Below are 27447 nucleotides of genomic sequence, written 5' to 3' on the forward strand. Positions count from 1 at the left end.
TTTTTTTTTTTTTTGAGATGGAGTCTGGCTCTGTCGCCCAGGCTGGGGTGCAGTGGCCAGATCTCAGCTCACTGCAAGCTCCCCCTCCTGGGTTTGCGCCATTCTCCTGCCTCAGCCTCCCGAGTAGCTGGAACTACAGGTGCCCGCCACCTCGCCCGGCTAGTTTTTTGTATTTTTTAGTAGAGACGGGGTTTCACCGTGTTAGCCAGGATGGTCTCGATCTCCTGACCTCGTGATCCACCCGTCTCGGCCTCCCAAAGTGCTGGGATTACAGGCTTGAGCCACCGCGCCCGGCGGTACATGTTCATTTTTGATTCATGTTCCTGAATCCTCCTTTCATGGGATCAGAAGTAAAATTGTTGCTGTATTGTTAATAAAAATAAATACCAACCAACAAGATAACTTCGTTTCTTTTGGGTATTCAGTTGGAGTCAGGGTTTGCCTTTTTGGATAATTTAGGCTCCTATAACCTAAATGAGTTAAACGAGTGACTACAAGGAGTGACTATGATTTTTTTTTTTTTTTTTAAAGAAACGTAGCCGCTGGACATGGTGGCTCAGGCCTATAATCCCAGCACTTTGGGAGGCCGAGGCGGGTGGTTCACCTGCGGTCAGGAGTTCGAGACCAGCCTGACCAACATGGAGAAACCCGTCTTACTAAAAATACAAAATTAGCCAGGTGTGGTGGTGCATGTCTGTAATCCCAGCTGCTCAGGAGACCGAGACAGGAGAATCACTTGAACCCAGGAGGCGGAGGTTGTGGTGAGCAGAGATTGCGCCATTGCACTCCAGCCTGGGTAATAAGAGTGAAACTCCATCTCAAATAAAAAGAAAGAAGAAAAGAAAAAAAAAGAAATGTAGCCAGTTACTATTTGTTTCAGCCTTATATGCTATTATAATTTTGAGATTCTTGTGGTATGTAAAAAATTGCACATGTGAATATGTGATAATAAAAATAGGTTTTTTTTTCGTCTCTTGCCCCATTAATTCCATATAGTACAACTATTTGCCTATGAAAAGGAAAAGATTTCTTTATGGCCCCTAGTTGTGTATACAGTAGATTAAGCAGATGCTGAGAATTTTGACTTAATACAATGACTCTTCTTTATAGAAATAGTAAGCTATCATGGAATTTTGGGTAGTTGCTGGGCGCAGTGGCTCACGCCTGTAATACCAGCACTTTGGGAGGCTGAGGTGGGTGGATCACTTGAGGAGGAGTTTTAGACCAGCCTGGCCAACATGTGAAATCCCATCTCTATTAAAAATACAAAATTGGCTGGATGTGGTGGCACACACCTGTAATCCCAGCTACTTGAGAAGCTAAGGCAGGAGAATCGCTGAACCGGGGAGGCAGAAGTTGCAGTGAGCTGAGATAGCGCCACTGCACTTCAGCCTGAGCAACAGAGTGAGATTCTGCACCACCCCCACCGCCTCCTACCCCAAAAAAAAAGAATTTTGGGTAACTAACTGTAGCTTTAAGACTTGTATCTCTTAAAGTCTAAAAGTGACCTTGGAGACAGATGTATATTTTAACAGTACATTGAAAAATTGGAGTTGATTCTTTTTTCTATCATGATCTTTCTTATATACTTTTGGCAAGTGTATATGTCTGTCGTTCTGCCTCTGTCATCAGTATCAAACGTTTTGACTGTTCCTTATTATTGAAGTATTATACTCAATCTTATGTATTTTTCACAAACTACTTTGTGACTATTAAAGAGTAATATGCATGAGTTGTGGTTTGGTAGATCTTTTCAGGAACAAATGGGACTATTTAAAAAATACTTTCATGACTGGGCCTGGTGACTCACACTTCTAATCACAGCATTTTGGGAGGCCAAGGCAGGCGGATTGAGCCCAGGAATTCAAGACCAGACTGGACAACATAGCCAGATCCTGTTTCTGCAAAGAGTATTCAAAAAAATTAGCCAGGTATGGTAGCACACACCTATAGTCCCTGATACTCAGGCAGGAGGATTGCTTGAGTCCAGGGATTTGAGGCTGCAGTGAGCTATGATTTTACAATTGCATTCCAGCTGGGTGACAGAATAAGACCCTGTCTCTAAATATACCCACACACATACACACACATACACAAACCCAAAAAAAACTCTCTTAAGTCTTTGGAATGTTATTATAAACTCCATTATGAAATAATAGACCTAAATGTAGTGAAACATGTTCCATTGCTCTAGTATGTCTAACTTGAATTGATCCTTAAACAGTTTAGCTTGGAAAGCTGAAAAACAAGTGTGAAGCTTGATCAAATGGGAATCTGAACTATAACTTTTCTTAGAGACTAAATTCTTGGGGCAGTTGACTAGAGGACATGATATTTCTTGATCACAAAGCTTTTTTGATCACAAAGATTCACATATTGTAAATGTATAGTTTGATGAATTTTTATAATCTAAAGATACCTATGTAACTAGCACCTTGATCAAGAAACAAAACATAACTGCTACTCTTAGTGCTTGTATCTAAACTAAACATCGGGCTCTATCCGCCTAGCTAAATTTTAGTTGAGTATTATGTAATTATTTAGACTTAAAAACTGTGTGAAGAGCAAGACTACTTAGTATTTATGCAAAATATCCAGGTAGTTACATTATTTTTATCTTTGGCATACTAACTATGGCATACGACTATTCAATTTAATTCTACAGAATTTTAAATGTCTAGTGTTTCATTAGTTGACTTTGTGATTGCTGAAAAAAGACCTAGACTGTTTTCTGAGTGCTATCCTGATTTTTCTGATTAACTACATTGCTTGGACAGTGACTGACATTCAAAGCTGATTTGACTGGCTCCTTAAGTTTCTCTGTTTTGAGCTTCTGGGATTACAAAACTCAATCATATGCGGATAATTTGCCATTCATACTGACAGTTCTGTCAGGTCAGATGGTGTGATTATCATGCATGCTGCAAGAGCATTGTTATTGCTAGGTGTTTGGTTTTCTTCTTTTCACCCCTTCTTGAAATCCAGGTAGAAGCTGTGCTCTCTGAAGGCGTAAAGCTAGAACGTCAGTCTGACACATCCACTTGGCTTTAGTTTCTCTGTTGAGTTTCCATCCATGTGTGCTGAGCTGTTCCAGTCACAGCCCCAAACTCAGTGTTTTTTAGTAATGTTTTTTCAGAGAAAGGTCTGTCCTCTTTGGTGAGATTGAAATAAGTAATACACTCTCGACAGTATTGGCAAGTGGCTTTCACCGTCCATGGCAGATCTAATGAGCTACATCTTCCTGCTTGGAAAATTCAGCATTCAGTGGTCTGAAAGGATCCCTGGAATATGGACTTTAGTGCCTGCATGCATTAAAACAACAACAACAACAGGAACAACACAAACTTATAAATATACTATAAATTGCTTTGTAAGCTGTTTTGTAACCTAACATTCAAAGGTTTTTAGTTTCGACTGCAATAATTAGTTTTTGCAGAAACCTGGGAAAATGAATGATATGAACTATTTGACAAAACTAGTTTTGCATAAGACAATGAATTTATGATATGCTTGTTCTGCAAAGTCAGTTGTACATTCATATTTAAGAGTAAGGAAATTATATAAAACTGCATTCTACAGTGTCGATTATGTACATTAATCTTTTCTGGGGCCGTCACCTTCTTTCTGCCTATACAACTAGGCATACCATGAAATGGGAATAAATTGTGATGCATGTAAGTATATAAAGAGTATGCTAGATTTGTGGTTCAGTAGACCATCTACTATATAAGCACAGTTATTCCTAAGGATCAGGGTTTCAACTTCACTTATTTCTGTTATTCCAATATGGACAGTGATCTCTTATATTTATAATGCTCATGTAGAAAAGTAACTAGACTATTTTGTCTGAGTTCATGTGAGGTAAGTGTTCCATCTCAAAGTTGAATGAAACCCTGTTTATGGTATCTTATTAATCTAATTAAACTGCTTTAATATATCAGTTTCAAGAAAGTTTTCTCTTGAAATGGCTTGATTATTCAGGGAGACATTTGGGGGTTATATAGGTGATTATTTTTATATCAACTATAAGAATGGCTCAAGCAAAACATTTCCTGACATTTGTAAGCAAAACTGCCTACCTTTGAAAGCCAGTTTTTGCCTTCCTGTGAAAAAAGGGGACTATCATTGCCCTTGAGAAAGAAGATGTAGGTACAAAGAAGTACAAACAGAGACAAGTCCTTCAATAGCATTGCACAGATTAGTGTATTCACTATTGGGCGTTGTAATCGTTATTGCTATAAAATAGAACAAATGGAGCTTGTCTGCTAGCATGTGAACTTTCCTCATTTGCAAGTAGATACCAGTTCTTTGACTTTAATATGAGAATCTAGATTCAAGAAGGCATGAATCTGATAGAGCTCTTGTGGTGCGTGGACTGATTTAGGGCATACAGAGAATCTGCAAACAATGCAGAACAAGAGTAAAAAAAATGAGCCTCTAAAACAGGATCAGGATAGGAATGTCTTCCTTGTGCATACTTTTTCTCTAGTAAGGAGCTTGTAAGTTAACATCAGAATGGCATTCCGTATTTATAATTGGAATATGTTTGTTGTAAATTAGTTGATGAGTAAAGTAAGAAACAAAAGGAGTGGAAAATTGTGACTTTTCCAAGAACAGAATCTGTAAAAAGCTAAGGTAGAGAGAAAAACAAGGAGGACAGTAGTAGAATTAAGGGATCTTCACTAAGATCATAAGTTGCATAAACCCCCTTGTTTTTTTCCGGTACCTCTTCTCATTGTCTTCTTTGTGACCCAATTTCTTTTTTTCTTTTTTTTTTTTTAAATTTTCAGATGGAGTCTTGCTCTGTCGCCCAGACTGGAGTGCAGTGGTGTGATCTCAGCTAACTGCAACCTCCACCTCCCGGGTTCAAGTGATTCTCCTGCCTCAGCCTCTGAGTATCTGGGATTACAGGTGTGTGCCACCACGCACAGTGAATTTTTTGTACTTTTATTAGAGACAGGGTTTCACCGTGTTAGCCAGGATGGTCTCAGTCTTCTGACCTCATGATCCACCCGCCTCTGCCTCCCAAAGTGCTGGGATTACAGATGTGAGCCACTGTGCCTGGCTGTGACCCAATGTTTTTACAAATTTTCATTGAGATATAATTCATATGCCATATAATTCACCCATCTGAAACATATAGTGCAGTGATTTTTTGGTCTGTTCACAGAGTTGTGCAATCATCACTACAATCAGTTTTTTTAAAAATGTATTACCCCAAAAAGAAACCCTAAACTCATTAGCAGTCACTCTTTATTCTCCCTAAAATGCTCCAGCCCTAGGCAACCACTAATCCATGTGATCCAAGTTTTAAAAGTTGTTGGTTTGAAATTCCCTGCTGTCTTCCAAGGACATTCTACTTCAAACCATTTGATTGATTACACAGGTACAATCAGAAAACTGACTACTCTCTTTGTTGAGACAAGTCTTGTAAATCAAAGGGAGTGACACATAACTGCATTCTTAGATATATATAATTACATATAGCTTCTTAAACATGCTTTTCAAAAGGTTATTTTTTATCATAGATACAGACTTGTTAAATATGCCCCCTCCCTCATCCCTGACTCTGATCCTTAACTTAAAGATTCTGAATATTGATTGTCTGAGTCTTAGAGTTTTTGGAGTAAGAGATTCTGATTCATTCTGACAGCACTCACAAGACACTAATGTATAACTCAGAAAACAAATTATTCAATATAATATAAAATGTATTTGCCCAGGGGATTGAACACTGTATCCTCTAAACAGCACATTCTCTTCCTATAAGTAAGCCATAGGGTAAGCCAAAATATTATCAGTAAATTGTCTTGTACATTTGGAACCAGAACTAGGGGGCTAGTTATATGATTCAAACAGTGAAAGGCTCTACTGTCTTACAATCAGATTGTGATAGGCAGAATATTGGCCCCTCTAACAACCTTCATGTCCTAATCCCCATGATCTGATTATATAGCAAGAAGAACTTTGTAGATGTGATTAAGTCAGGGACCTTTAGTTGGGGAGATGATGGTGGGTTATCTGGGTAGGCCTAATCTAATCACATGGGTCCTTAAAATTGAAGAACCTTTTTGTGATGAAAAGGAGATGAAACTATGGAAGAACCAGAGAAGCATCAGCTTGAGAAGGACTCAACTGATTATTGCTGGCTTTGAAGACAGGAAGGAGCCATGAGCCAGGGAATGCTGGTGGCCTCCAGAAGCTGGAAAAGGAAAAGAAGTAGATTGTGCTCTAGCCCCTTAAGAAAGGAATGCAGCACTGTGACACCTTGATCTCACTTCAGTGGACTCGTTTCAGACTTCTGAGCCAAAACACTGTAAGATAATAAATGTATGTTGTTTTAAGTCACTAAATTTGTGTTAATTTGTTACAGCAGCAGTAGAAAACGGATGAACAAACCTCTAGATTTCCTCCTGCGTGAATCCAGTTGGTGAGTCTCAGGCAAGCACAACCTCTTAGAACAGTGCATGAGGGAGCCTTTCCTATGTTTGCTTCGATGGCTGTCTTTTCTCTGTATCTCAAGTGCCTTTCCTAAAGCCCTTTCTTAAGTAACTTATTTATTAAAACACATTTAATAAAAACACAGACTTAAGAGTTAGATGGATCTAGGTTTGAATTCTGGCTCTGCCATTTTACTAACTGGATATCTTTAGACAGATGACTTAATATTCTAAGCCTTGTTTTTTTTTTACGGGCAAAATGGGACTGATACCTACATTTCAAGGTTGCTTTGAGGATAAAGTGAGATTATATATGTAAAGTAGCACAATGCCTTATGTATAGTGAGCACCTAATAAATGATAACTGTTATTCTCTCTTAAAGGCTAAAAGTGGAGTTTGTCAATGGCATGCATTCTAACTCTTGATCAGATATAAATATACTAAGAAATATTGGTACAGCTATTGTGTTTAGGGGAATATTCTACAGAATTCTCCTCATAACCCTCTGGCTGTTGACATTGAGCCTTCTTACCCAAAGGCTTGTTTTTTGAAGCTTTAATGAGTAGGTTACAACCACCTTTGGTTTATGGTGCAATATGTTACACCTTTTAATACTCCCTTTCTTCTTAGCGCTAATGTGCAAGAGAATACATTAAGGAAAACCTGGAATTCTGTTTCTACAATTAAAAAATTCCCTAATAACTGGAATTTTTCTTCAATTTTTAAAATCCCTAATGCCCGGCAAACAGCTGACACATAATAGGCAGCAATGAATGTTTATGGAACTGAATTAAACTTAGTTCTAAGCAGTTATTCTTTCACAACCTGTTTTGAATTCATCACTTTTGTTACCCTTAGTTTTCTTGCCTAGCTTATTGCAGCAGCTTTTAAACTGCTGTTCTTTCTGTACCTTGTCTTTTCCCTCTTTGATATGGTTTAGCTGGGTCCCCACCTAGATCTCATTTTGAATTCCCATGGGTTGTGGGAGAGACCCAGTGGGAGGTGGTTGAATCATGGGGACCGGCCTTTCTTGTGCTGTTCTCATGATGGCGAATGAGTCTCACAAGATCTGACAGTTTTAAAAAATAGCTTCTCTGCACAGTCTCTCTTCTCTTGTCTGCCACCATGTGAGACGTGCCTTTTACCTTCCGCTATGGTTGTAAGGCCTTCCCAGCCATGTAGAAATGTAAGTCCATTAAACCTTTCTTTTGTAAATTGCCCAGTCTCGGGTATGTCTTCATTGGCAGCATGCAAATGGATCAGTTGATCTTCCACAGTGCCACCCACCTAGGCAAAGACTACTGTACATTATATCCTCTCCTACCTACTCCTCTTTGTATCTGTTCCATTGCATATCGCGTAATGGCCTTATTGTTTAACCCACTGCTTCCCAACTTTTTATGGCATGATACACTTAGACAGTGATATTTGTGTGACACACTGGGGTAGCAGGACAGCCACCTTGTGGCTAGAGGTTTTGACCTCAAGGGCTGATGAGATCACTATCTCAGTACACCTGTCACCCAATTTAGGCACACTAATATGCCTTGGCATGCCTGTTGGGAAGGTCTGTTTAATCTAGCATTTGAAACTAATTGTGATGGGAATTCATTCTGTCTTTTACATAGATATTTAATGAGCACCTACTGTGTGCCTTATAAGTTCTAGGGGAAGGAATTAGGAGGACTAAGGAATTAAGAGGTTCTATAGGCACCCTCACTTCCAGGCAGATAGATGTGTAATGGCCTCCAAATAGGCCTTCTGTACTCCTCTCCTACCTTTGCTCCTGTCTTTGACTGTTCTGAATAACCTGCACTTCCTTCATCATCATCTGCTACAGTTAAAATATGGTAGTTTTATATGTCGTATTCTTTTTCATTTCCTTATACCACTAACACATTTAGTTTATTGCCCTCTAAAGCATTGTTTCTTTCTTTATGTTCTTATTTCATTACTTCCTATCTTGTATTTATCATTTTTCCCTTATGTACCTATTGTTCCTATCATGTTTATTACTACTTACCAAAGTATTTACCCTGCTTCCTCTCCTAACAACTGTATCATATAAATTCTGAGAAATATTTAATACTTACACAGTATAAAATAATATTCATTGTGCAGATCTATTATCAGGTAATAACAAATGTCTTTTGAACTGATACTTGGACCAGGTATTATTCTAATAGCTTTACATATATTTTATATATGTAATCTTCATAATAGCCCTGTAAGTCTAAAGTATTATTATGTTTCCATCTAACAAACTGAGACATAGATAAGTAACTTGCCAAAAGTTATATAGCTATTAAGTATCGATGATGTGATTGAAATGTAATCGGTTAGTACAAGCAATCTTGATATATCAGCTCATGCTGATAACCATTCTGTTACACTGTGCTGTGACAAAATAATTTATATATGGGTGAGCAGACCAGGAGGTATTAATACTTAATACTAAACATTCCCTCTAAGGTGAGATAGGCTATTTTATAGGGGTGAAAGAAATTGTAGTCCTAAGCAACATACGATCTAGAGGGCATGATAATACACAATCAACAAATGCTCAGTATTATAAAAATCAAAAGGTAGTGAGAATATTATTTGTGGATCATCTACTATATGAGCCAAGAAGTGAACTGAGTGTTTCACATATATTATCTCATTGAAGCCTTGCAATAACACTTGAGTAGTTGCTTTTATTTCTATTTTATACATGAGGAAAAATTATCTCAAATAGATTCAGTGACTTGCCCAAGAGTTACTAAGCTAGGAAATGGCAGAGCTGAAGTTAGAACTTTGTCATGTCTCCCCTGTTTTCTCTTCATTGTGCTGTACTGCCTCTCTGACAATAGGATGTCCTGGCAGAAGGGCAGGACAAGTAAAGCAAGCTATTGCTAGAATGTAGTTAGAGCTGTGCTTAATTTGGGAAAACAGTTTTGTGATGATGTTAATTTGCCCTTCAAATTAGTGTTTGAGGAAGGAGCATAGCCAGTATTCTGAAATAAACCCAGTAAAAGCAACATTCATTGTTGCTAAACGTTACCTTGTGATCGTGGCTTTCTCTTTGTGCTTCAGCTGTATCTTCTACAACATATATGTGGCTAATAGGCATCTATAGCCAAAGATGTTTTATGATGTTAGGAGTAGTGTTTGGACTCTGGAAGTACTACATAAATACTATTTTTTAGTTCCTAGTCTCAACACTGACATTTGACTTCACCATGTTTTATCTTTATAGCATCACACTTTTACTTTGCTTTGTCTCTCTTCTTCTTCTGACACTGACAAAGAGATCTGTTCTTAGAGAACTGACTCTGAAGGTGACAACTCTTCGTTGTATCTCAGTGGCTTAGGCTCCACATGCAGTTTCTTCTCTGTCTTTAATTAAACTTGTTTTTTCAATGTTGTAGCTGGGAGCACTGTGTTGACACAACTCACCCTTGTAAAGAAAAGATTAAAATGTCAGTGTTCTAATGTTCTCATCTGTGGGAAAAAGAAAATATTTGGGATATTTTATTTATAACTTTTAAAAGACTCCTTGGTGGAGAAAGATTACTTGTGAGATGGAAAACCATTTGACAGTTAAAGGGACAGAGCTCTCTAATATTAGTATAACAAAAAACAGAGAAAAATATGAAAGCTTACTAAGACTATTTCCTTTGGATTTAGAACACATCCTTCTCTCCATTCCTTCTTAATTTTCACTTCATTGTGTCTTTTAATTCCCTAGTGTTTTGCTTAATCCTTCCAGATGCTGTGCATGCAGAGTATTGACAGTTTCCGCAAAGGCAGTTAGTCAGTCATTACAGTAAACACATATATCACGCGGAAGAGGACTACTAGTCAAGGGAAATGGAGTTGGTATATTGAGCCTTTAATCTTCAAATCTTAAGTCTGAATGTATCTATTTTTACAATGAATCATTAACATTTGTTAGTTGTTTGTTGGTAAATAGGCCAACAAATTCAACATGCCACAGTTTGAGACCCTTTTTTGACTATAAGGCATTCACAGAGTATAAATCACATAATTTAGCACTGTGTGCCAATTTTAGAAGTCATAGTAAAGAGATGAGCTTGCTGCAGACTGATAAGGTAGAGACTTAGTAATAGACACAAAGACTTTAAGGGCATTTACAATGTATTTGGAGTGTTTGTACGTGTCTATATTCATTGATTGTCTAATCCTCACAACCCTATGAGTAGATAAGATTATCTCCATTTTACAGATGAGAAAACTGAGGCCTACAAATGTAAAGGGATTTGTCCAAGGCAACCCAAAAAGTGGAGAGGTAGGACTTGAATCCAGGGAATCTGGTTCTGTAAACTATTCTATTAGACAGTTTCTGAAAGTTTATTAACTTTTGGTGCTGTACAGTTGGGAGCTTTTACTCTCTGGTGGTATTGTTAACCAACATGTTAATATTGGGTAGATGAAGAAGATAAACATTAAAATAACAAGGGAATTTCTTTATGTTCATACATTAATAGTAGGTGGTGACCAGGCAAAATGCCTGGTCTTCTTTGAGTATATCTTAATTAGTAAAGGAATTATGAACTGTTCTCGTTTGCCCATATAAAGGCAAAAGGCAACTTTCTAGAAAGGCACACATTAGTATTTCAAGTGCCCACTCCAAACTCCTGGTTTTGGAAGTTAGCTGCCCTCTAGCAGAGCATCTCCCTTTCATACCTTATTTAGAGATTTGCCTGGTTTGAGTTGTCCCCTGGGTTAACAGCTGTGGAATCTGAGTTTCTTTGGCATTGCTCCCTTCTATGTAAATTACAGATGTTCTCTAATGCCCTTTTGGACTGCTTTTGGAAAAAGAGGAAAGAGAAAAAGCTTTTTTCTCTTTAAAGGGATCTATCTTAGGTTCCGAGTAGGAGGAAATACATTTACTGAGTTTTTCCCCTTTATGTTTCTCTTCAATCTTTAAAAGTACTTTCTGCAGCCCTGGTGCTATGGGATCAATTTGTTGGCAAGGGTTATTCAAACATGAGCAGAATTTGTGTCCTCTTTAGATTAAAGCACTAAAGCCAACAATAACAATTTTCGTGTGGGAACCAGTGCTTGATATCCAAGTCAGGCTATAGTTGGTGGTCTGTAATTTACTCTAGAATAAAAATATGCATTTGAGGGGAGAGAAGGTCTTTTCCTAGGTTTTTGTTTATTTGGCTTCAGTTTTATGCTTTTTGTGACTTATTAAAAACCTACTGTTTTTAAATAGTTGTTCTAGAGGTGTTTTTTTGCCTTTTGATTTGGAAGGTTTAAGGTTGAGTACTGGAAATGAGACATATAATAAAGTTCTTTAAAAAATTAACATTTATATTATGATATAACTTATAAACAAGCAAACAAATCTCAAGAATATAACTCAATGAATTTTTGCATATATGTAATTCAGTTCTTTCTTCTTCACTTCCATTTTGATTAACTTTTACTCTTTTTTTTTTTTTTGAGACGGAGTCTCGCTCTGTCGCCCAGGCTGGAGTGTAGTGGCGTGATCTCAGCTCACTGCAAGCTCCGCCTCCTGGGTTCACGCCATTCTCCTGCTTCAGCCTCCTGAGTAGCTGGGACTACAGGTGCTTGCCACCACGCCCGGCTAATTTTTTGTATTTTTAGTAGAGACAGGGCTTTACCACGTTAGCCAGGATGGTCTCAATCTCCCGACCTCGTGATCCACCCACCTCGGCCTCCTAAAGTGCTGGGATTAGTGAGCCACTGTGCCAGGCCCCAACTTTTACTCTTTTAACCTCCATTGTTGGAGAGAAATATTACATTATTGTGAAGACTGCTACTTAGTTTATACTTTTGGATTTCAACCTCATTTGGACCCCACCCAATACTGTGTGCAGTTACTTCAAACCTTTTTCACTATCTCCAGGACTTCTTTCTTTTGTTCATTCTTTTTGTCTTATTTTATTTTATTTAATTTATTTTTTTGAGATAAGATCTCACTTTGTCACCGAGGCTGGAGTGCAGTGACTCGATCATGGCTCACTGCTGCCTTAACCTTCCTGGCTTAGATGATTTTCCCACCCTCAGCCTCCCAAGAAGCTAGAACTACAGGCATATGCCATAATACCTGCCTAATTTTTTTTTCTTTTTTCTTTTTTTTTTTGATACCAAGTTTCGCTCTTGTCCAAGCTGAAGTGCAATGGTGTGATCTCGGCTCACCGCAAACTCTGCCTCCCAGGTTCAAGCAGTTCTCCTGCCTTAGCCTCTCGAGTAGCTGAGATTACAGGCCTGTGCCACCACACCCGGCTACTTTTGTGTTTTTAGTAGAGGTGGAGTTTCTCCATGTTGGTCAGGCTGGTCTTGAACTGCCAACCTCAGGTGATCCACCCACCTTGGCTTCCCAAAGTGCTGAGATTAACAGGCATGAGCCACTGCCCCCAGCCTTTTTTTTTTTTTTTTTTTTTTGAGATCGTGTTTCGCCGTATTGCCTAGGCTGATATCCAACTCCTGGGTTCAAGCAATCCACCTGCCTCGGCTTCCCAAAGTGCTGGGATTACATGGGATTACACATATGCGCCACCACACCTAGCCTCCAGTGCTTCTTTGTTACTCTTTTCCTGTTAGCTTTTACGAGATAGCTTACCTCTTACTTCACCAAGAAAGTAGAGGCATTCTGAGGCCGGGCGCAGTGGCTCAAGCCTGTAATCCCAGCACTTTGGGAGGCTGAGACGGGCGGATCACGAGGTCGGTAGATCGAGACCATCCTGGCTAACACAGTGAAACCCCGTCTCTACTAAAAAAAATATATATACAAAAAACTAGCAGGGCGAGGTGGCGAGCGCCTGTAGTCCCAGCTACTCGGGAGGCTGAGGCAGGAGAATGGCGTAAACCCAGGAGACGGAGCTTGCAGTGAGCTGAGATCCAGCCACTGCACTCCAGCCTGGGTGACAGAGCGAGACTCCATCTCAAAAAAAAAAAAAACAAAAAAATAGAGCTTTCTGGAGGGAACTCCCTTTGCTCCTGCTAGGCACCCTTGTCACTCCTCAATATTTAGGAACAGTACCCATAACTATCCTTCTTTTCCTTTCTCCTGTTAAAGCTATGCTCTCATACCCTTCTGTCTTCTCAGTGACTGACATTATCTGTTTATCACTTTTCCCCATTAGCCTCTGTATTGACTTATTTTTCTCAGGATATATGCGTGATTGAGACTTCTCAGTTAAAAAATAAAAACAAAATAATATAAAATTTGCCTTTGACTCTGTGCCACCGTTACTATCCCCAGCATTCTCCTTCACTTCAAAGTTAAGCTTCCTAACTCTCACTATTTTTACTTCCTCATCTCTCATTGGCTCTTGTTCAGCTATAGGTTGGATTCCCCCTACCCCCAACCTTTCTCCACTGAAACTGCTTTTGCAAAAATCACGTGACCTTTGCCAAATCCAGTATATACCTTTTTGTCCTTCTTAACTTCCTTGATATTATTCCTCTGATTTTTCTTTCTTCCTCTGTAATCCTCAGAATCCTTTTGAGAGTTCCAGTTACTTTGCCTATCTCTTATATGTAGGAGTTTTCCAGAATTTTATCTTCATCTGGCTTTACTTGTATCTTATGCTTCTTGTAAGCAATCTGGTCCACATACACAAGGTTTTAGTTACTGCCTCTTCCTCCTATATCATGATGCTTACTAACTATTCTGAAACTCACTTTTGATCTCCAACTTAATAGAACCAACTTTTCATCTGACAGTTTTGTGTTTGGATGTGTTGTAGGCATATATGAAAAACTGACATCGTTATCTTTCCTCAGCATGTCCCTATTCCAAAACTAACCTGTTTCCCTTGTTGTATTCTCTGTCCTGGTTGGTGACACCTTCTTCGCCAGTCACTAAGCTCTTGGGGGGTACAGAGCTACAAAGACATTATGAAATAAAGTCCTTACCCTCAATCGCAGAGACTAATGGGGGAGACAGACACATGAACAGACAATTACACTACATTAGGATGTAGTAAATACAGTGATAAAGGTGTGCACTATGTATATTTGTAACACAAAAAAGGACATTAAACTCAAATTGTGGATTGAAGAAAAGTTTAGGAGAAGGTGATGCCCAAGTGGAGTCCTCAGAAATAGGGTCCATGATTCCTCCCTTTCCCCTTTTTTTCCCTCCACTATTTGCTGAATCCCATTAATTCTTAACTCTTAATATCTTCCAAGTTTGCCCCATCTTTTCCATCATATCTCTTACTGCTTTAGTTCAGTCATCGTGGGATTACTTCAGCAATTTCCTAATGCCCTTCCTTTCTCCATTCTCATGATTTCCCCCTAATCTGTTATCCACATTGATATTACAGTAGTCTTTATTTTGTACAAAACTGATCATGTCCTTCACAGGTTAAATCTTTAGCAGCTTTCCACTGTTTTAGAAATATTACTCTTCAGTTACATTTCTAACTAAAACGACCATTTCTAAGTGGTCCCTTTGAGTGCTGGCCCTGCCTCTTGCTTCATCTCATTGTTAGTGTTGTTGTTGTTTTAAGGGCTTTATTGAGATAAGATTCCTATGCCATACACCATTCATTTAAAGGGCACAATTCATGGCTGGGAGCAGTGGCCCACACCTGTAATCCCAGCACTTTGGGAGGCTGTGGTGGGTGGATTACTTGAGCCCAGGAGTTTGAGACCAGCCTGGGCAACATGGTGAAATCACATCTCTACAAAAAATACAAAAATTAGCCAGGTGTGGTGGTGTGTGCCTGTAGTTCCAGCTACGTAGGAGGCTGAGGTGGGAGGATCGTTTGAGCCAAGGTGGTCGAGGCTACAGTGAGCCAAGATCACACTATTGCACTCCAGCCTGGGTAACAGAGCAAGACTCTGTCTCAAAAAATTTTTTTAAGTTTACAATTCAGTGGTTTTTAATATATTCACAGAATTGTCCAGCCATCACCAGAATCCACTTTAGAATACTTTCATCACCACAGAAAGAAGTCTCACCAACCATACCCATTAGCAGTCACTCCCCATGTCACCCCACTTCACCCCTAGGCAACTAGTAAGCTACTTTTTATTTCTATAGATTTGCCTATTCTGGGCATTTCATATAAATAGAATCATGCAACATGTAGTCTTCACTTAGCATAATGTTTTCAAGATTCGTCCATGTTGTAGCATGTATTAGTACTTCCTTTTAATTGCTGCATAATATTTCATTCTATGAATATATTACATTTTATTTATCTATTCAGTACATTTGAATGGTTTCTACCTTTTGGCTCTTATGAATAACGTTACTGTGAAATTCATCTGAAAGTTTTTGTTTACATGTATAGTTTTTAGCTCTTGGGTATAGACATAGGAGTAGAATTGCCAGGGTATGTGGTAACTCTATGTTTAACTTCTTGAAGAACTGCCAGACATTTTTCCAAAGCAGATGTACAATTTTACTTCCTCACCAGCAGTGTATAAGGGTTCCACTTATCCCACATCCTTGACAACACTTCTTTTTCTTTTCCTTTTTTTTTTAATATAGGCCATGCTAATGACTGTGAAGTAGTATATCATGGTGATTTTGATTTGATTTTCCCTAATGACTAAGCATATTGAGCTTTTTTTTTTGTTTTTTTTTGTTTTTTTCTTTGAGATGGAGTCTCTGTTGCCCAGGCTGGAGTGCAGTGTTGCCATCTCGGCTCACTGCACCCTCCGCCTCTCCAGTTCAAGCGATTCTCCTGCCTCAGCCTCCAGAGTAGCTGGAATTACAGGCACCCACCAGCCCCACCTGGCTAATTTTTGTATTTTTACCGTGTTGTTTTGCCGTGTTGGCCAGGCCGGTCTGGAATTTCTGACCTCAGGTGATCCACCCCCACCTTGCCCTCCCAAAATGCTGGAATTACAGGCGTGAGCCACCATGCCCGGCCTGAGCATTTTTTTTTTAATGTGCGTGTTGAGCATTTGTATATCCTCTTTGAAGAAAAGAGTTTCGCTCTGTCACCCATACTGGAGTATAGTGGCACACTCTTGGCTCACTACAACCTTCATCTCCTAGGTCCAAGTGATTCTGCTGCCTCAGCTTCCCGAGTAGCTGGGATTATAGATGCCTACCACCACACCTGGCTAATTTTTGTAGTTTTTTAGCAGAGACGGGGTTTCACCATGTTGACTAGGCTTGTCTCGAACTTCTGGTCTCAAGTAATCCGCCAGCGTCGGCCTCCCAAAGTGCTGGGATTACAGGTGTGAGCCACTGCGCCTGGCCAAAAATTCAGTTTTTAAAAAAAACTATCAAGTTATAGCAGTTCTTTATATGTTCTGTATACTAGTTTTTTATCAGATATATAATTTGCAAATATTTTTTCTCTATCTGTGAGGGTATCTTTTCTTTTTCTTGGTAGTATCCTTTGAGGCATAAAGGATTTTAATATTGATGAATCCCAAAATACTAGTCATTTCTTTTGTACTATGTGATTTTGGTCTTACAGCTAAGAAACCATTGCCCAACAGAAGGTTACAAATTTTACACCTATATATTCTACTAAGAGTTTTATACTTGTAGTTCCTTATATTTAGATCTATGATCTATTTGGAATCAATTTTTGTGTGTGGTGTGAGGAAGGAGCCTAACTTCATTCTTCTGCAAGTAGATACTCAGCTGCTCCAGGGCTATTTGTTGAAGACTATTTATCCCCCATTGAATTATCTTGGCACTTTTGTTAAAATATATATATATATGTGTGTGTGTGTGTATATATATGTGTATGTATATATATATCCATTGACCATAAATGTAAAGGATTATTTATAGACTCTCAGTTTTATTCACTTGATATATATGTCTGTCCTTACAGTAGTACCACTTTATTACTGTATCTTGTAGTAAGTTTTGAAATTGGAAGATGTGAATCCTTCGATTTTGTTGTTTCTTAGGATAGATTTGGCTTATCTGGGTTGCTTTCATTTCCCATACAAATTTTAGGATAAGTTTCTAAATTTCTAGGAAAAAGGTAGCTGGGATTTTGTTTTTTTGTTTTTTTTTTTAAACGGAGTCTTGCTCTGTTGCCCAGGCTGGAGTGCAGTGGAGCGATCTCAGCTCACTGCAAGCTCTGCCTCCCAGGTTCATGCCATTCTCATGCCTCAGCCTCCCGAGTAGCTGGGACCACAGCTGCCCACCACCATGCCCGGCTAATTTTTTGTATCTTTAGTAGAAATGGGTTTTCACCATGTTAGCCAGGATGGTCTTGATCTCCTGACTTCGTGATCCGCCCACCTCAGCCTCCCAAAGTGCTAGGATTACAGGCGTGAGCCACCGCGCCCGGCCAAGTAGCTGAGATTTTTATACAGATTGAGTTAAAATCATAGATCAATTTGAAGAGCATTTTCATCTTAATATTAAGTGACCTAATCCACAAACATCAGATGCCTTTTCATTTATTTAGATTTTCTTTGTTGTTGTTGTTTTCAACAATATTTTGTAGTTTTCTGGTATTTTTGTTTTTGGTTTTGAGACAGGGTCTTACTCTGTCATCTAGGCTGGAGTTCAGTGGCACAATCATGGTTCATTGCAGCCTTGAACTCCCAGGCTCCAGCGATTCTCCTGCCTCGTCCTTCCAAATAGCTGGGAATACAGGCCCATGCCACCACATCCAGCTAATTAAAAAAAATAATAACAAAATTGTAGAGATAGGATCCTACTATGTTGCCCAGACTGGTCTTAAACTCCTGGACTCAAGCGATCCTCCCACCTTGGCCTCCCAAAGTGCTCAGATTATAGGCCTGAGCCACCGTGCCTGGCCTGTAGTTTTCATTGTATAAGTTTTAAAATCTTTTGTTAAATTTATTTCAAAATATTTTATTCTTTTTGATGGTATTGTAAATGGAATTACAATATAATTAATTTCCTTTTTGGACTCTTCATTTCAAGTTTATGGAAATACAATTGATTTTTGTATGTTGATCTTGTATAATGCAACCTTGCTGAAGTGACTTATTAGATCTAATAGGTTTTTAGTGTATTCTTTAGGATTTTTTGATATCCAATAAGATCGTATAATCTGCATGGAGGGATAGTTTTATATTTTGCTTCCAACCTAGATGTGTATTACTTCATTTTCTTGCGTAATTTCCCTGGCTAGAGCTTCTGGTACAGTGTTAAATGCAAATGGTGAGAGTGATCTTCCTTGCCTTTTTTGCTTTTCTTAGGGGGAATTCATTCAGTCTTTCACCAATATGTAAAATGTTAGCTGTATGTTTTTCTGAGTCTTTTTTCCTGATTAAGTTCTCTACTACTAGTTTGTTGAATGTATTTTATCGTGAAAGGGTCCTAGATTTTGAGAAATGCTTTTTCTATTTCTATTTAGATGTGGAGTTTGCCCTTTATTCTATTGAGGTGGTGTTTTACATGAATTGATTTTCAGATGTTGAGTCATTCTTATATTCCTGGGATATCTCTCACTTGGTCATCAGGTATAGTCCTTTTTGTGTGCTTCTGGATTAGACTTTCTAGTATTTGTAAAGGATTTTTGTATCTATATTAGCAAGAGGTATTAGCGTGTAGTTTCTTTTGTGTGATGTCTTTGTATGATGCTGTTATCATGGTAATATTGGCCTCTTACAATGAGTTGGGACATGTTCTCTGCTCATGAGTTTTGGAAGAGTTTGTGAAGACTTAGTATTACTTTTTTTTTTTTTTCCAAAGTTGTGGTAGAATTTCCAGGTTAAGTCATCTGAACCTGGGCTTGTAAGAAGTTTTTAAGTTACTAATTAAGCTTCTTGTTATACGTAGCTATTTGATGTTCTATGTTTTTCTTAATCCAGTTTCCAGAAGGAATAGTTTGTGTCTTTCTAGGGATTTTTCCATTTCATTCAAATTATCTAATTAGTTGGTATATAATTATTTGTAGTATTTCCTTCTAATCCTTTCTGTTTCTGTATGGTCAATAGTGATGCATCATCCTTCATTCCTGATTTTAGTAACTTAAGTCCCCTGTCATTTTTGTTTTTGTTGTTGTCATGGTGGTGGTGGGTTCTGTTTTTGTTTTGTGGGGTTTTTTGTTTTGTTTTTGTTTGGTTTGGTTTTTTGTTGTCGTTGTTTTGTTTTTGCTATGGACTCTCACTCTGTCACCTAGGCTGGAGTGTAGTGGTACAATCATGGCTCACTGCAACCTCTGCCTCCCAGGCTCAAGGGATCCTCCCATATCAACCTCCCAAGCAGCTGGGACCACAGGCTGACGCCACCACACCTGGCTAATTTTTTGTGTTTTTTTTTTTAATAGAGACAGGATTTCGCCATGTTGCTCAGTCTGGTCTCGAACTTAGGAGCTCAGGCGATCCACCTGCCTCAGCCTCCCAAAATGCTGGGATTATAGGCATGAGCCACCGTGCCCCACCTCCTGTTTTGTTTTTTTCCTGGTCAGTCTAGCTGAAGTTTTGCCAATTTTGTTGCTCCTCTTAAAGAAGCAACCTTTGGTTTTGTTAATTTTGTCCGATTTTTTTCTATTTCTATTAATTTGGTTAATTTTTAATCTTTTTTATTTCTTTTTTTTTGCTTGCTTTAGGTTTAGTTTCCTCTTTTTTCTTGAGTCTTAATGCAGAAGTTTGACTTACTGATTTGAGATCTTTTTTCTTATTTAATATAGGCTTCATAGCTATATACTTAGTATGTTTTAGTTATATCCCATACATTTTGCTCTTTTTTTCATTTTTCTTAAAGTATTTTCTAATTTCTTTTGTTATTTTGTTTTTAATTAATTGCCTAAGAGTATGTTGTTATTTTGCATGTATTTGCAGATTTCCCAAGTTTGCTTCTGTTACCTGTTTCTAATTTCAATTTACTGTATATGACTTCAGTCGTTTTAAATTTATTGAGACTTATTTTATGGCCTGATATATGTCCTGTTCTGGAGAATGTTTCCTGTGCACTTAAGAAGAATGTGTATGCTGCTGTTGGCTAGAGTGTTATATAGATGTCTGTTAGTTCCCTTTTTCTTTCTTCTTTTGAGACGGAGTCTCCCTCTGTTGCCCAGGCTGGAATGCAGTGGCGCGATCTCAGCTCAATGCAAGCTCCGCCTCCGAGTTCAAGGCATTCTCCTGCTTCAGCCTCTCCGAGTAGCTGGGACTACAGGCGCCCGCCACCGCTCCTGGCTAATTTTTTTTTTTTTTTTGTATTTTTAGTAGAGACGGGGTTTCACCGTGTTAGCCAGGATGGTCTCGATCTCCTGACCTCATGATCCGCCCACCTTGGCCTCCCAAAGTGCTGGGAGCCACTGCGCCCGGCTAGCTCCTGTTAATTGATGGTGTTGTTCAAGTGTTCTGTTTCCTTGTTGATCTTCTTCCTGGCTGTTTTCTCCATTACTGAAAGTGGGATACCGAAGTCTCTAACTATTATTTTTAAATTATATATTTTTCCCTTCCATTTTGTCAGTTTTTTCTTCATACATTTTGTGGCTCTGTTGTTAAGAGCACATATGTTTAAAATTGTTAAATCTTTTTACTGGATTTACTTTTTTACTATTATAAAATGTTCCTCTTCATCTCTAGGAAATTTTTTTTTGTTTTAAAGTCCATTTTGTCTGGTATTAATATAGCCATTCCAGCTTTCTTATGGTTGCTGTGTGAATGATTTATCTTTTTTTTCCATTGTTTTACTTTCAGTCTATTTAAAATATGTCTCCTATAGACAGCATATAATTGAATCTTTAAAAAAATCTAGTTTGACAATCTCTGCATTATCATGGTTTATAATAATACAATTGTGTTATAAATTGTTGGTTGCACTTCATTGCCTAAGTAAACCTTTAAAGTACAGTGATGCTCATGGAAGCTTCATGCTGAGTACTTACTGAATTTCTTTTCCTTGTCCGTATTCCTCATTATCAATGCTGCCATTGTTACAGACCAAAGCCAGTATGCCTCATATTAGGTAGGTTGACTGATTAATAAAATAAGTAGGTTATCTAATTAGCTTTGAAACTGGGTAGTTTAGTGTTGGTGGTTGTTGAGTCATAGTCTTTTGAGTCAGTAAAGTCTAGCCATATGTATTAGAATTCAGAGGAACTTTTTTTCTGTAGTAGAAATCTCTTTCTTCTACTCCCAGCAATGTTAAAGTTACAGTTTTGGCTTTAGGGTTGCCAAGAATAACTGCTTTGCATAGATAATTAACCAGATTGAGTAAAAGAGCAAAAAAAAAAAAAAAAAAAAAACCAAACAAACATAATTTATTTCTACACTGTGGTAATAATAGTTACCATTTTTGGAGCTCCACATTATTTCTATTATTGTATATGTCTTAATAAGGGAACGGCTTCCTCTCACTAACTTTAAGTCACACCAAGAAACCTGCTTCTTCCTGAAGAAGGTATAACTTATTTCTAAGCTAAATAATTTTTTAACACAGGATGTTTAGATACTTGTTTTCCTTCAGACTGTAATCTAGAATTCGTTGGTAGAAAGACAAAGTGCACAATGTATGCTTTTGTAGATCCAGTGTTTTTCAGTCTAAACTGTTCATTGAGATATGCTCTTTCTCATTTCTGTTTTCTTCCCTATACTCTGAAAATCATAATTATGGACACCATAACTATGAGGTAACCTCCATGTTATACCCTGCTTATATCATGCTTGCTTAAGTTTATACCCTGCTTGTTTAAAATTGGGAATTTTGGCAAGGAGAAGATACTAGAAAAGATGAGTAAAATATAATTAAAAGAATTTTATAGCCCAGACTTCTTTGTAGTGACATTTATAAATAAAACTAGGAAAGGGGTTTTGAGTAATATTTCCAGGTTTCTACTTAATTTTTGGTTGGAAATATTCAGTGTTCCATCCGTTTCTTTGCTTTCCTTAAATAAACAGGACAAAGAGTTCAAATTGTAACCCTTGAGAGTGTTTGTAACTTATATATTACTCTCGAATGTACTTACTTGGTGTAGATTCACAAGAATTTTAAAGCAAAATTAAAAGAGCATTGAACATTAAATTGTTTCTTAAGCAGTTTCTGCCCTTTTTATTTATGTTGAAAAACTATTTAGCTTAAGGGAGAAAATAACATCTCATGGCAATTATTTCATTTTATCTGTTCTGTCTTGGTAATCATTTTATCTTTTTCAGATACAATATGGCAACTTCCACATGATCTCATTTTAACAATTTTTGTTGGTTGAACCTAATCATCTTTAATGGTTTTGTGTCAATTACATTTTCAAAATGGGAATGCCTCATAAAAGTTTTCCTTCCACGTTCCAAATCACTAAAACATTTCATTTGAGACTAGAAGGCATCACTCACTGTCCATTCATTAGCTGATGTTTGTTCCTTATCTGCTATCTTTTTGAAATCATATGTCGGTATCCACTGTGAAAGGAACTGGAAGCCACCTTGTCAGTAATATCCTCGCTCTGTTGCTTGGGCTGGAGTGCAATGGTATGATCAGGGCTTACTGCAGCCTCTCCCTCCTGGACTCAAGAGATCTTCCTACCTCAGCTTCCCAAGTAGCTGGGGCTATAGGCACGTGCTACCATGTTCGGCTAATTTTTATTTTACTTTTTTAGAGACCGTGTCTCCCTATGTTGCCCAGGCTGGTCTTGGATTCCTGACCTCAAGGGATCCTCCCACCTTGGCTTCCCAAAGTGCTGGAATTATAGGTGTGAGCCACTACACCTGGCCTAAAAAACATTTTTTTGAAATTTTTACTTATTTGGAGATGTGATCTCACTCTTTTGCCTGGGTAGAGTGTAGTGGTATGATCATAGCTCACTGCAGCCTCAGACTCAGACTCAAGTGATCCTCCCACTTCAGCCTCCAAAGTAGTTAGGAATACAGGCATGCGCCACCACACGTGACTAATTTTTAAGTTTCTCTCATCTTGTAGAGATGAGATTTTGCTGTGTTGTCCAGGCTGGTCTTGCACTTCTGGCCTCAAGTGATCCTCCTACCTCAGCCTCCCAAAGCACTGGCATTATAGGCATTAGCCACCACGTCTGGCCATCTCCTATACATTTTGGAGGTATAATTTACAAATAGTTAAAAGCATAAATTTTAAATATACATACAATGAGTTTTGACAAATGTATACCCAAATGTAAATACTATCCCCGGTTTTAGTATAGAATACTTTCATCACATCGGGAAGTTCCCTTTTGCCACTTGTCAGTCAGCAAGGAAGTGAATGCTTTAGTTACAAACCTGATCTGAATGCCTACTTTATTGTATGACTGCTGCTAATAACTGCCCCAGGCTGGGTCCCCCAGAATGTGGACTCCAAAAGGGAGTTTAGCTTGCAGAGTATTAAGGAATGCCCTTAGGGTCAACACCTATGGAAGACAAGGGAGGAAAGCAAGGGTGGGCAGAGGGAGAAATCAAGCTGCATGAAGGCCAAATGCCAGCCTGGACTCACCCTTCAGGGAACTCTGGGGCTTACTGGCTTCACAGAATTGTCTGCAGTTGGGGCAAGGGGTCAAGCCTTTATATTTCCATATTTATCAGTCATTGGATGTAGGGTACCCACAAATGGGACCTGAGGCCATTGTAGAAGGGCCTATCATATGATAGGTATAAACTGACCACTCTCCCAACATCTAGGAAACAAATCCTTCATCTAAGGGGAATCTGGAAAGTTCTTCACATTGTCGCCCACATCATGGTTAAGGAAATTCAAGCTGCTTAGAAGCACAGGTATTCAAGTCTGGAAGGAGGAAACAAGAATTGGAATAAATAATCATTGATAGGTAAATACTAGAAAATTTTTTTTTTTTTTTTTTTTTTTTGAGACAGAGTCTCGCTCTGTCGCCCAGGCTGGAGTGCAGTGGCGCGATCTCGGCTCACTGCAAGCTCCGCCTCCCGGGTTCACGCCATTCTTCTGCCTCAGCCTCCCGAGTAGCTGGGACTACAGGCGCCCACAACCGCGCCCGGCTAATTTTTTGTATTTTTAGTAGAGACGGGGTTTCACCGTGGTCTCGATCTCCTGACCTTGTGATCCGCCCGCCTCGGCCTCCCAAAGTGCTGGGATTACAGGCGTGAGCCACCGCACCCGGCTAGAAAATTTATAATAACATGTATTTATTTAAAACTTGCTCTAATAATATTCAATTTATTTTAGGATTTATTCATTGAAAAATGTTTGAGAGCTTATATAAATAGAGCCATTTATCTTGTATTTTGGCCACCTGGTTGCTGAATCTTCTATATGGGAAATCCTCTGTATAAGGCCAAGCTCAACTAGCATTATAGAGGCTGAAAATGGAAGCCACTTGCTTTCCCAACCTCCCTGAATGGGATGCAGGCCCATAGCCTCAATTCTGCCAAGCCCATAAAGTTTTGAATCAGACCTGGTGATATGAAAGACTTAAAAAAAAGGTTTTTTTCAAAAAAGCGTTCTCATTTTATTTTTACTTTTTAAGTTTGAGGTTTAGGGATACGTGTTCAGGTTTGTTATATAGGTAAACTCGTGTCTTGAGGGTTTGGTATACAGATTAGTTTGTCACCCAGGTACTAAGCATAGTACCCAATAGTTGTTTTTCTGATCCTCTCCCTCCTCCCACTCTCCAGTGTCTGTTGCTCTCCCTCCTCCCACGCTCCAGTGTCTGTCCCTCTCTTTCTTCCCACTCAGTGTCTATTCCTCTCCCTCCTCCCACTCAGTGTCTGTTCCTCTCCCTCCTCCCACGCTCCAGTGTCTGTCCCTCTCCCTCCTCCCACTCTCCAGTGTCTGTCTCTCTCCAGAGTGTCTGTCCCTCTCCCTGCTCCCACTCAGAGTCTGTCCTCTCCCTCCTCCCACTCTCCAGTGTCTGTCCATCTCCTTCCTCCCACTCTCTAGCATCTGTCCCTCTCCCTCCTCCCACTCGGAGTCTGTCCCTCTCCCTCCTCCCACTCTCCAGTGTCTGTCCCTCTCCCTCCTCCCGCTCTCCAGTGTCTGTCCCTCTCCCTCCTCCCACTCTCTAGTGTCTGTCCCTCTCCCTCCTTCCACTCAGTGTCTGTCCCTCTCCCTCCTCCCACTCTCCAGTGTCTGTCCCCCTCCCTCCTTCCACTCAGTGTCTGTCTCCCTCCATCCTCATACTCAATGTCTGTCCCTCTCCTTCCTCCCACTCAATGTCTGTCCCTTTCCCTCCTCCCACTCTCCAGTGTCTGTCCCTTTCCCTTCTCCCATGCAGTGTCTGTCCCTCTCCCTGCTCCCACTCAGAGTCTGTCCTCTCCCTCCTCCCACTCTCCAGTGTCTGTCCCCCTCCCTCCTCATACTCAATATCTGTCCCTCTCCTTCCTCCCACTCAATGTCTGTCCCTTTCCCTCCTCCCACTCTCCAGTGTCTGTCCCTTTCCCTCCTCCCATGCAGTGTCTGTCCCTCTCCCTGCTCCCACTCAGAGTCTGTCCTCTCCCTCCTCCCACTCTCCAGTGTCTGTCTCTCTCCAGAGTGTCTGTCCCTGTCCCTCCTCCCACGCTCCAGTGTCTGTCCCTCTCCCTCCTCCCACGCTCCAGTGTCTGTCCCTCTCCCTCCTCCCATGCAGTGTCTGTCCCTCTCCCTCCTCCCACGCTCCAGTGTCTGTCCCTCTCCCTCCTCCCACGCTCCAGTGTCTGTCCCTCTCTTTGTTCCCACTCAGTGTCTATTCCTCTCCCTCCTCCCACTCTCCAGTGTCTGTTCCTCTCCCTCCTCCCACTCTCCAGTGTCTGTCTCTCTCCAGAGTGTCTGTCCCTCTCCCTCCTCCCACTCAGTGTCTGTCCCTCTCCCTCCTCCCACTCTCCAGTGTCTGTCCCTCTCCCTCCTCCCACTCTCTAGTGTCTGTCCCTCTCACTCCTCCCACTCGGAGTCTGTCCCTCTCCCTCCTCCCACTCTCCAGTGTCTGTCCCTCTCCCTCCTCCCACTCTCTAGTGTCTGTCCCTCTCCCTCCTTCCACTCAGTGTCTGTCCCTCTCCCTCCTCCCACTCTCCAGTGTCTGTCCCTCTCCCTCCTCCCACTCTCCAGTGTCTGTCCCCCTCCCTCCTTCCACTCAGCGTCTGTCCCCCTCCCTCCTCCTACTCAATGTCTGTCCCTCTCCTTCCTCCCACTCAATGTCTGTCCCTTTCCCTCCTCCCACTCTCCAGTGTCTGTCCCTCTCCCTCCTCCCATGCAGTGTCTGTCCCTCTCCCTCCTCCCATGCAGTGTCTGTCCCTCTCCCTCCTCCCATGCAGTGTCTGTCCCTCTCCCTCCTCCCATGCAGTGTCTGTCCCTCTCCTTCCTCCCACTCTCCAGTGTCTGTCTCTTTCCCTTTTTCCAGGCCCCAGTGTCTGTTGTTTACCTCTTTGTGCCTGCTGGTTCTCATTATTTAACTCTCACTAATAAGTGAGAACATGAGGTATTTGGTTTTCTGTGCTTGCATTAGTTTGCTGAGGATAATGGCCTTTAGTTCCATCAGTGTTCCTGCAAAGGACATGATCCTGTTGTTGTTATGGCAGCATAATATTTCATGGTGTATATGCACCACATTTTCTTTATTCAGTCTACTGTTGATGTGCATTTAAGTTGACACCATGTCTTTGCTATTGTGAATAGTGCTGCAACGAACATATGCATGTATGTGTCTTATAATAGAACAATTTATATTCTTCTGGGTATATCCCCAGTAATGGGATTGCTGGGTCAAATGGTAGTTCTGTTTTTAGCTCTTTAAGGAATCACCACACTGCTTTCCACAATGGTTGAACTAATTTACATTCCCTGCAGCAGTGTATAAGCGTTCTTTGTTCTCCACAACCTCACCAGCACTTGTTAGTTTTTGACTTTTTAATAATAGCCATTCTGACTGGTGTGAGATGGTGTCTCATTGTGGTTTGATGGGTTATGGCAGTAGAAACAGTTAAGTACCAACATCCACTTTCCAGAGACAGCAGCATTTGTATCCCCAGACTCCACTTTAGTGGTGTCAACAGTGTAAACACCCAGAGCCAAAGCAAGTTTCCTCACTCTGTAGAGTGCTTGTTTCTTCCAGTTTCTGACTGAGCAGCCCATCTGCTGAATTACCTGGGATAGGTATCTGTTGTTTCCTCTCCCAAATCCCTAATATAGCCTACCTGGTAACAAATGTTCTGGGCTCTAGGATT

The 27447-nt window shown here is 39.9% G+C and overlaps 1 protein-coding gene across 9 annotated transcripts in view; it reads left to right on the forward strand.

The window, feature by feature from the left end:
• LOC144337686 (uncharacterized) overlaps positions 1-27447 on the forward strand; it is a 216629-nt gene that overhangs the window by 29342 nt on the left and 159840 nt on the right. For 4 of the 9 annotated variants that reach the window (XR_013411104.1, XR_013411105.1, XR_013411108.1 and 1 more), the window contains exons 2-3: positions 4791-4911; positions 6374-6430. The exons of 1 other annotated variant lie outside the window; for it this stretch is intronic. The gene's annotated coding sequence lies outside the window, so the exon portion shown is untranslated. Of the gene's footprint in view, positions 1-4790; positions 4912-6084; positions 6317-6373; positions 6431-27447 lie in introns of all 9 variants that reach the window. 4 more of the 9 variants (XR_013411107.1, XR_013411103.1, XR_013411109.1 and 1 more) reach the window with 2 other exon arrangements.

The sequence above is a fragment of the Macaca mulatta genome, chromosome 20, assembly GCF_049350105.2.
Source record: "Macaca mulatta isolate MMU2019108-1 chromosome 20, T2T-MMU8v2.0, whole genome shotgun sequence".
NCBI lineage: Eukaryota > Metazoa > Chordata > Mammalia > Primates > Cercopithecidae > Macaca > Macaca mulatta.